General features: G+C 43.2%; 1 non-coding gene across 1 annotated transcript; it reads left to right on the forward strand.

Annotated features, from left to right (window-relative positions):
• Positions 1-1,295: 1,295 nt before the first annotated feature.
• LOC135507272 (U7 small nuclear RNA) lies at positions 1,296-1,351 on the forward strand. The gene has a single exon (XR_010450634.1). It is a non-coding gene; the product is annotated as a U7 small nuclear RNA (small nuclear RNA).
• Positions 1,352-8,300: the final 6,949 nt, after the last annotated feature.

An 8,300-nucleotide genomic window follows, 5' to 3' on the forward strand; every position in this document is an offset into this window, starting at 1 on the left:
TAACAACGCTCCGTCACAACGCTCCGTCACAACGCTCCGTCACAACGCTCCGTCACAACACTCCGTCACAACACTCCGTCACAACACTCCGGCCCAACACTCCGTCACAACACTACGTCACAACACTCCGTCACAACACTCCGGCCCAACACTCCGTAACAACGCATCGTCACAACGCTCCGTAACAACGCTCCGTCACAACGCTCCGTCACAACGCTCCATCACAACACTCAACTGCGTCACAACGCTCTGTCACAACGCTCCGTCACAACACTCCGTCACAACACTCCGGCCCAACACTCCGTCACAACACTCCGTCACAACACTCCGTCACAACACTCCGGCCCAACACTCCGTCACAACACTCCGTCACAACACTCCGTCACAACACTCCGTCACAACACTCCGTCACAACACTCGGCCCAAGGAAAAAAGCGAGCGCACAAATCACACAAAATGGTACAAATAACAAATCCATGGGTTAACACAAAACCCGGCGCAAAACCAGCCTGTAGCGTCACACACGTAACGAAATAACAATACCACACACAGACATGGGGAGGGGAACGGAGGATAATATACACATAGAGTAATGAGGGGATTAAACCAGGTGTGTGGGAAAACAAGACAAAGGTGGAGCGGCGATGACTAGAAGACCGGTGACGTCGACCGCCGAATGCCGCCCAAACAAGGAGAGGGACCGACCACTTACGCAATGTAGCCGGTTACGGGTATTCTTCAACATAAATGCGTACAACTGCGTCACAATGCTGTAGACACCTTCGGGAATACGGAGAAAGAGTAATCTGGTTGATAGCCCATTCACTGCTCAATAGGGACTCATTGGAACGCAGCGCTTTCAAAACAGGAGGCACTTCCGGATTGGATTTTTCTCAGGCTTTCGCCTGCAACATCAGTTCTGTTATACTGACAGACAATATTTTTACAGTTTTGGAAACTTTAGAGTGTTTTCTATCCTAAGCTGTCAATTATATGCATATTCTAGCATCTTGTCCTGACAAAATATCCTGACAAAATGAAAATACTGCCCCCTAGTTACAACAGGTTTTAAGGAGCACATGGCCGCCAATCTCCCTGCATGCTGAAGAGCACGTTTCCATCCCCTAATGTTATATATTTTTTAATAGAAATACTTTAAACTAGATCTGTATCCTACCCTCCAAACCTAAACCGGAGAGCTATCCCTGCTCTTTACTTACATACCTATTTACAGCTTATAGAAAAGAGCAGAAGCTCTGACCCCAGTTCAGACCCCAGTCCTACTTACATCTTATGGATAATTTGCTCTTTTAGTATTTATCCAGTAGGTTTCCCCGAGGAGAAAGCCCCCGCTTCTATGTCAAAGATAATAAAACAAAAACACTTTAGTAAATACTACAGTAATGTCCAGAAAAAAAACAGACGGTAAATTCTTCAAAAACACTACAGTAAATACAACAGTGTACTAAAGTAATACTTGTGAAAATACTACAGTAAATACTACAGTAATGTCCACAAAAACACTACAGTAAATACTACAGTATACTACAGTTATGTCTGCAAAAACAAACAGTTAATACTATAGTATATAAATATTGTAATTCTACAGTATTTAGACCATAGGGAACTATAGTATTTTTTAATGTGCGTGACTTTTATGTCAGTACAACCTTCTTCCTTCTAGTTTGCTTTGTCATGGTCATGAGAAATGTACTTTTCCAGAAAAGTTATTAAAGTTCTTTGACAAATTCTTGACCATTCTAGGTCACGCTGGGTAATAATGACAATCGTTCACTTCTTCAGTCACTGACAGGCGTGCGCAGGGGACATTTGTGACCCACCACCTGGATTCGGTTCTATGTCGCAAAATTTAAAATTGTGTTTTTTACACTGGATAAAAGTACAGATTCAGAGCTAGAAAATGTTATATACCGTTGAGGAACAATGGGTAAGTAATTCTGCTTTGAAAGTGGATAAACTAGGAACTCACTTCTGAGAAAATGGCCCTTGAATCATTTGGTACACCTACTGGAGTGCTCTTCTTTGTCTATACCCATTCAGCATCGTTCACACCCTCTTAAGCCTTAGCCCCCCCCCCCCACCTCTTTAAGGATTCACATGAGGCTATGTGCTAAACAGAGTGATTATTGTAGTAAACAACCAAAGATTTCAAGACTGAAAGTGTTAAAAGTAGTAGTCTACAGTAAGGAAAAACTCCAGGTGAAAATACACTTTATCGAGTCCTTTCCTACAGTATATCCTAATCTGACATTGGTGCAGGTCATGTTGTTCTGCAGATTACTCTCTCTGGTAAACACAAACTATATCAGATACAATCTAAATTTATTTGTCACATGCACAGGATACCAAAGATGTAAATGGTACAGTGGAATGGGCTCTGCAGATGTGCATAGTTGCAGTATCAAAAACAAAACGTGTCCAGATTAAAATATTTTAAAATATTTATAATTACTAGATGATGCTTACCCAGACTCACTTGTCTAAATTGATGGGTCATGTGAAAGAAATTAATTAACCACTCCATAGCTACATCTGGCTAAGTGTATGGGTCATTATTGTCTAGACATGTACATATGTTCATGAAACACAATAGATGCCCGTAATCACCCCAGACACACCTGTCTAACTTGAGCCTAGTAGCTAAAACAACTAGGCTTGTAATTTGACAATTTTATTCGTACTTACAGATGGCATACAATGTATATGTACATTCAAACGCCTTTCCTGTGATGTAGTGACGTGCGACACATGCCTAGCTTCCTGAAACGAGTCACATTTTCCTACCACTTCCTGGTTCTGGATCAGTCTGTCTTTTTAATATTCTTCTATGTAGAGGGATTTTCAGAGCCATGACCCACACCAGCAGGACGCCTTCTGAGAAGATGTTAATTGGCTTCTGAGATTCACATACAATTTTGACTGAGAAGACAGCGGGGGGGTTCAAATACAATGATTTACAATGATTTTCCGCTTGCTGAAGTGTTTATTTTGACAGTGCTCTAAATGCATAGCTCCCCAAAGATGATCTGAAAATTTATATTTCTTTATACTGTCAGAACTTTGAAATAGAGGAAATGCATGAGTGAAATATCATCTGTCACTCAGAGGAATGTGGAAAGTGGGGTAAATTGGTGTATAAATATGTACATCACTTTAAAAGACTGTCATGTATTTGTTTGACTCTGTGGACAGAGACAGAGTCAACATACCACTGTTACTCAGTTTCCCCTTCTTTCTCTTTCTTTCTCTAGTAGAGCAGGATACTCGGAAGGTCCACCAGTGCTGCCCAGCACACACACTCCCTGTCTCTGTCAGTGCACTAGTTTATCTGTGGGTTAGGGCTGTATCATAATGTCCTGTCTTATTTAATTAAGGTCAGTCTAGGGAAGGTGAGCTGAAAAGCGCACCGAAGCTGGAGGCGTGTGCCACGTCAAACTCATCTCAGTGTCCAACTCTCCCTAGCAGGAGAAAGGGCAGCTCGTGGGTGATGCCGGTCTATTCTCTCATAATCAGTTTTTCAATGACTGCTTAGTAGGGAATAAGAGCAGCTGCCCCTCTCTGAACTCTATAGGATGGACACCAAGGTCGGTGGCTCTTCACAGTTCCGTCACTAGAGAAAAGGGAAATAGTGATATCGTACATCAGAATCTTGTGATTACCATGTGATTATCACACCCAGAGAGTATTCACTGAGTGTACAAAACATTAGGAAAATCTTCCTAATATTGATTTGCAACCCCTTTACCCCTCAGAACAGCCACAATTCGTTGGGGCATGGACTCTACAATGTGTTGAAAGCATACCAAAAAGAATGCTGGCCCATGTTTGCTCCATTGCTTCCCACAGTTATGTCAAGATGCGTAGATGTCCTCTGGGTGGTGGACCATTCGTGATACACATGGGAAACTGTTGAATGTGATAAACCCAGCAGTGTTGCAGTTCTTGGCACACTCAAACCGTTGCGCCTGGCACCTATTGCCATACCCAGTTCAAAGGCATTTAAATATTTTGTCTTGCCCATTCACCCTCCGAATGGCACACATACACGATCCATGTCTTAATTGTCTCAAGGCTTAAAAATCTGTCTTCTAACCTATCTCCTTCATCTACACTGATTGAAGTGGATTTAACAGTCTTTTTCACACTCAGTGTATACTACAACTATGGTAATCACACGGAAGCTAGTTAGGGAGTGTGTTTAGCTTACATTTCCCCAGTACTGTGCTTTAACGTAAACCTGAACATGACTTAAATCAACAATTAGTATCCACACCAGCTTTTACACTTTTTACAAAGCAACAGATTTACATCTTCAATTCTCACTTGATTTCAAAACAATGCACAGTCATCTGCAGCAGTTTACATTCTCGGTAATATAGTAATACATGTCTCCCTGGGGTTTTTCTGTAGTGTCCCAAGACGGAGGCAATCAACTCCTCACTGTGCAACGAGACGACTGATTGACAGCCTGGAAGTATGATAATCAACGGTTGTCAGCTTCACCGGCTTCACTAAGACTTTCCTGCAGATCTAGAGGAGATGGAAAGGAAGACAGGGTAGCCGGAACAATTGAAGATGATGAAAAAGGAGAAGATTCATTCTCTGCTCTTTAATAGTGGTGTGTAACAGTGTGTGAAGTAGCTTTGGAGAGCCTCTTCCTTTGGTTTCTCCGAGGAATTCATTTTGGTTCTATAGCGGGCGATAACCACAGACCATGGTGTCAATCCCATTGGAAGAATAGTCAGAGATGGGCAGCTGCCTTCATTCCACACTAAGCAGTCATTGAGAAACTGATTATGAGGGAATAGGTTGCCGTCGACCACTAGCTGCCCTTTGTTCTGCCTGGGAGAGTTGGACGCGCTGAGATGAGTTTGACGAGAAACGTCTCCAGCTCTGAAGCATTTTTCAGCTCACCTTGCCTCGACCCAGCATAATTAAATATAACAGAACGCCACGATGCAGCTACAAGCCAGCCACCCCCTGGTATGTGATTGCTATGCAGACCAGAAAGACCTGAGGGAAGTGGAGAGAAAACAAAGTGACAGTTGAATGACTACTAAGTGAAAGTGACGTTATGAACAGTGAAATGATGAATTCTGAAGAAACATTAGACTGACTTGCCTAATATTGAAGCGCTTCTGAATCACAAAAGTATGTTATAATATGAAAATGTCTTCTATCTCCAGAATCGTAGCAATGATTTTATTTTATTTGAAAATTGTTTTACTAATTATCCTTGATTCATTCCTGATCTGTCTGTACGAGTGATGAAGGCATCAATGAAATATACAAACCGTCCTGACATTGAACCCGCTCTGAATCATAAAAGTTATAGTATGACAAAGTGCTTTACTCTTGTATTTCCAGTCCAGAAACCTAGTCATGTTTTGAATAAGGAGCCTATATATAATCCTGATATGTGTGGATGCATGCAGAAGTTATACATACTTGCTTGACATTGAACCCTTTCTGAATCACAAAATGCTGTAGTACCACAATGTGTTACAGTCCAGAATTGAAGTCAGGGTTTAATTAGGAGCCTTGATGTATTCCTGATCTGTGTGGACTGCCACCTACCGAGATTGGATATGAATCTCCGAAGCCAATTAACATCCTCTAAGACCCCTTGCTGCTGGATGTGGGTCACAGCTCTGATATGAATAACCTTCTGCACAGAAGGATATTAAAGATGGACCGAACCAGGAAACTGTCTTCTTCTCATGTGTCTGAAGAATTGAGATATTATCACCCAGTGTGAGCAAGAACATGGCAGGGGATCTATCGTAGGACTTCTCAAGAGGTCGACTTTGCTAACCAACTTGCCCTCTAAATACACCTCTGCTGTCTTCACCCAAGATCTCAGCGATCACTGCCTCATTGCCTGCATCCGTAATGGGTCAGCGGTCTAACGACCTCCACTCATCACTGTCAAACGCTCCCTGAAACACTTCAGCGAGCAGGCCTTTCTAATCGACCTGGCCAGGGTATCCTGGAAGGATATTGATCTCATCCTGTCGGTAGAGGATGCCTTGTTATTTTTTTTAAATGCCTTCCTACCCATCTTCAATAAGCATGCCCCAATCAAGAAATTTAGAACCAGGAACAGATATAGCCCTTGGTTCTCCCCAGACCTGACTGCCCTTAACCAACACAAAATCATCCTATGGTGTTCTGCATTAGCACCGAACAGCCCCCGTGATATGCAGCTTTTCAGGGAAGCTAGTAAACAATATTCACAGGCAGTTAGAAAAGCCAAGTCTAGCTTTTTCAAGCAGAAATTTGCTTCCTGCAACACTAACTCAAAAAAGTTCTGGGACACTGTAAAGTCCATGGAGAATAAGAACACCTCCTCCCAGCTGCCCACTGCACTGAAGAAAGGAAACACTGTCACGACTGATAAATCCACTATAATTGAAAATTTCAATAAGCATTTTTCTACGGCTGGCCATGCTTTCCACCTGGCTACCCCTACCCCGGTCAACAGCACTGCACCCCCCACAGCAACTCGCCCAAGCCTTCCCCATTTCTCCTCCCAAATCCAGTCAGCTGATGTTCTGAAAGAGCTGCAAAATCTGGACCCCTACAAATCAGCCGAGCAAGACAATCTGGACCCTTTCTTTCTAAAATTATCTGCCGAAATTGTTGCCACCCCTATTACTAGCCTGTTCAACCTCTCTTTCGTGTCGTTTGAGATTCCCAAAGTTTGGAAAGCAGCTGCGGTCCTCCCCCTCATCAAAGGGGGGGACACTCTTGACCCAAACTGCTACAGACCTATATCTATCCTACCCAGCCATTCTAAGGTCTTCGAAAGCCAAGTCAACAAACAGATTACCGACCATTTCTAATCTCACCATACCCTTTCTGCTATGCAATCTGGTTTCAGAGCTGGTCATTGGTGCACCTCAGCCACGATCAAGGTCCTAAACGATATCTTAACCGCAATTGATAAGAAACATTACTGTGCAGCCGTATTCATTGATCTGGCCAAGACTTTCGACTCTGTCAATCACCACATCCTCATCGGCAGACTCGTCAGCCTTGGTCTCTCAAATGATTGCCTCGCCTGGTTCACCAACTACTTCTCTAATTGAGTTCAGTGTGTCAAATCGGAGGGTCTGTTGTCCGGACCTCTGGCAGTCTCTATGGGGGTGCCACAGGATTCAATTCTTGGACCGACTCTCTTCTCTGTATACATCAATGATGTCGCTCTTGCTGCTGGTGAGTCGTTGATCCACCTCTACGCAGACGACACCATTCTGTATACTTCTGGCCCTTCTTTGGACACTGTGTTAATAACCCTCCAGGCAAACTTCAATGCCATACAACTCTTCTTCCTTGGCCTCCAATTGCTCTTAAATACAAATAAAACTAAATGCATGTTCTTCAACCGATCGCTGCCTGCACCTGCCCGCCTGTCCAACATCACTACTCTGGACGGCTCTGACTTAGAATACGTGGACAACTACAAATAGCTAGGTGTCTGGTTAGACTGTAAACTCTCCTTCCAGACCCACATCAAACATCTCCAATCGAAAGTTAAATCTAGAATTGGCTTCCTATTTCGCAACAAAGCATCCTTCACTCATGCTGCCAAAAAATACCCTTGTAAAACTTACCATCCTACGAATCCTCGACTTCGGTGATGTCATTTACAAAATAGCCTCCAATACCCTACTCAACAAATTGGATGCAGTCTATCACAGTGCCATCCATTTTGTCACTAAATCCCCATATACTACCCACCATTGCAATCTGTACGCTCTCGTTGGCTGCCCCTCTTGCTCCACACTCGTCGCCAAACCCACTGGCTCCAGATCATCTACAAGACCCTGCTAGATAAAGTCCCCCCTTATCTCAGCTCGCTGGTCACCATAGCATCACCCTCCTGTAGCACGCGCTCCAGCAGGTATATCTCTCTGGTCACCCCCAAAACCAATTATTTCTTTGGCCGCCTCTCCTTCCAGTTCTCTGCTGCCAATGACTGAAATGAACTACAAAAATCTCTGAAACTGGAAACACTTATCTCTCTCACTAGCTTTAAGCACCAGCTGTCAGAGCAGCTCACAGATTACTGCACCTGTACATAGCCCATCTATAATTTAGCCCAAACAACTACCTCTTTCCCTACTGTATTTATTTATTTTATTTTGCTCCTTTGCACCCCATTATTTTTATTTCTACTTTGCACATTCCTCCACTGCAAATCTACCATTCCAGTGTTTTACTTGGCTATATTGTATTTACTTTGCCACCATGGCCTTTTTTCTGCCTTTACCTCC

Source organism: Oncorhynchus masou, chromosome 20 (genome assembly GCF_036934945.1).
Source record: "Oncorhynchus masou masou isolate Uvic2021 chromosome 20, UVic_Omas_1.1, whole genome shotgun sequence".
Taxonomy (NCBI): Eukaryota; Metazoa; Chordata; class Actinopteri; order Salmoniformes; family Salmonidae; genus Oncorhynchus; species Oncorhynchus masou.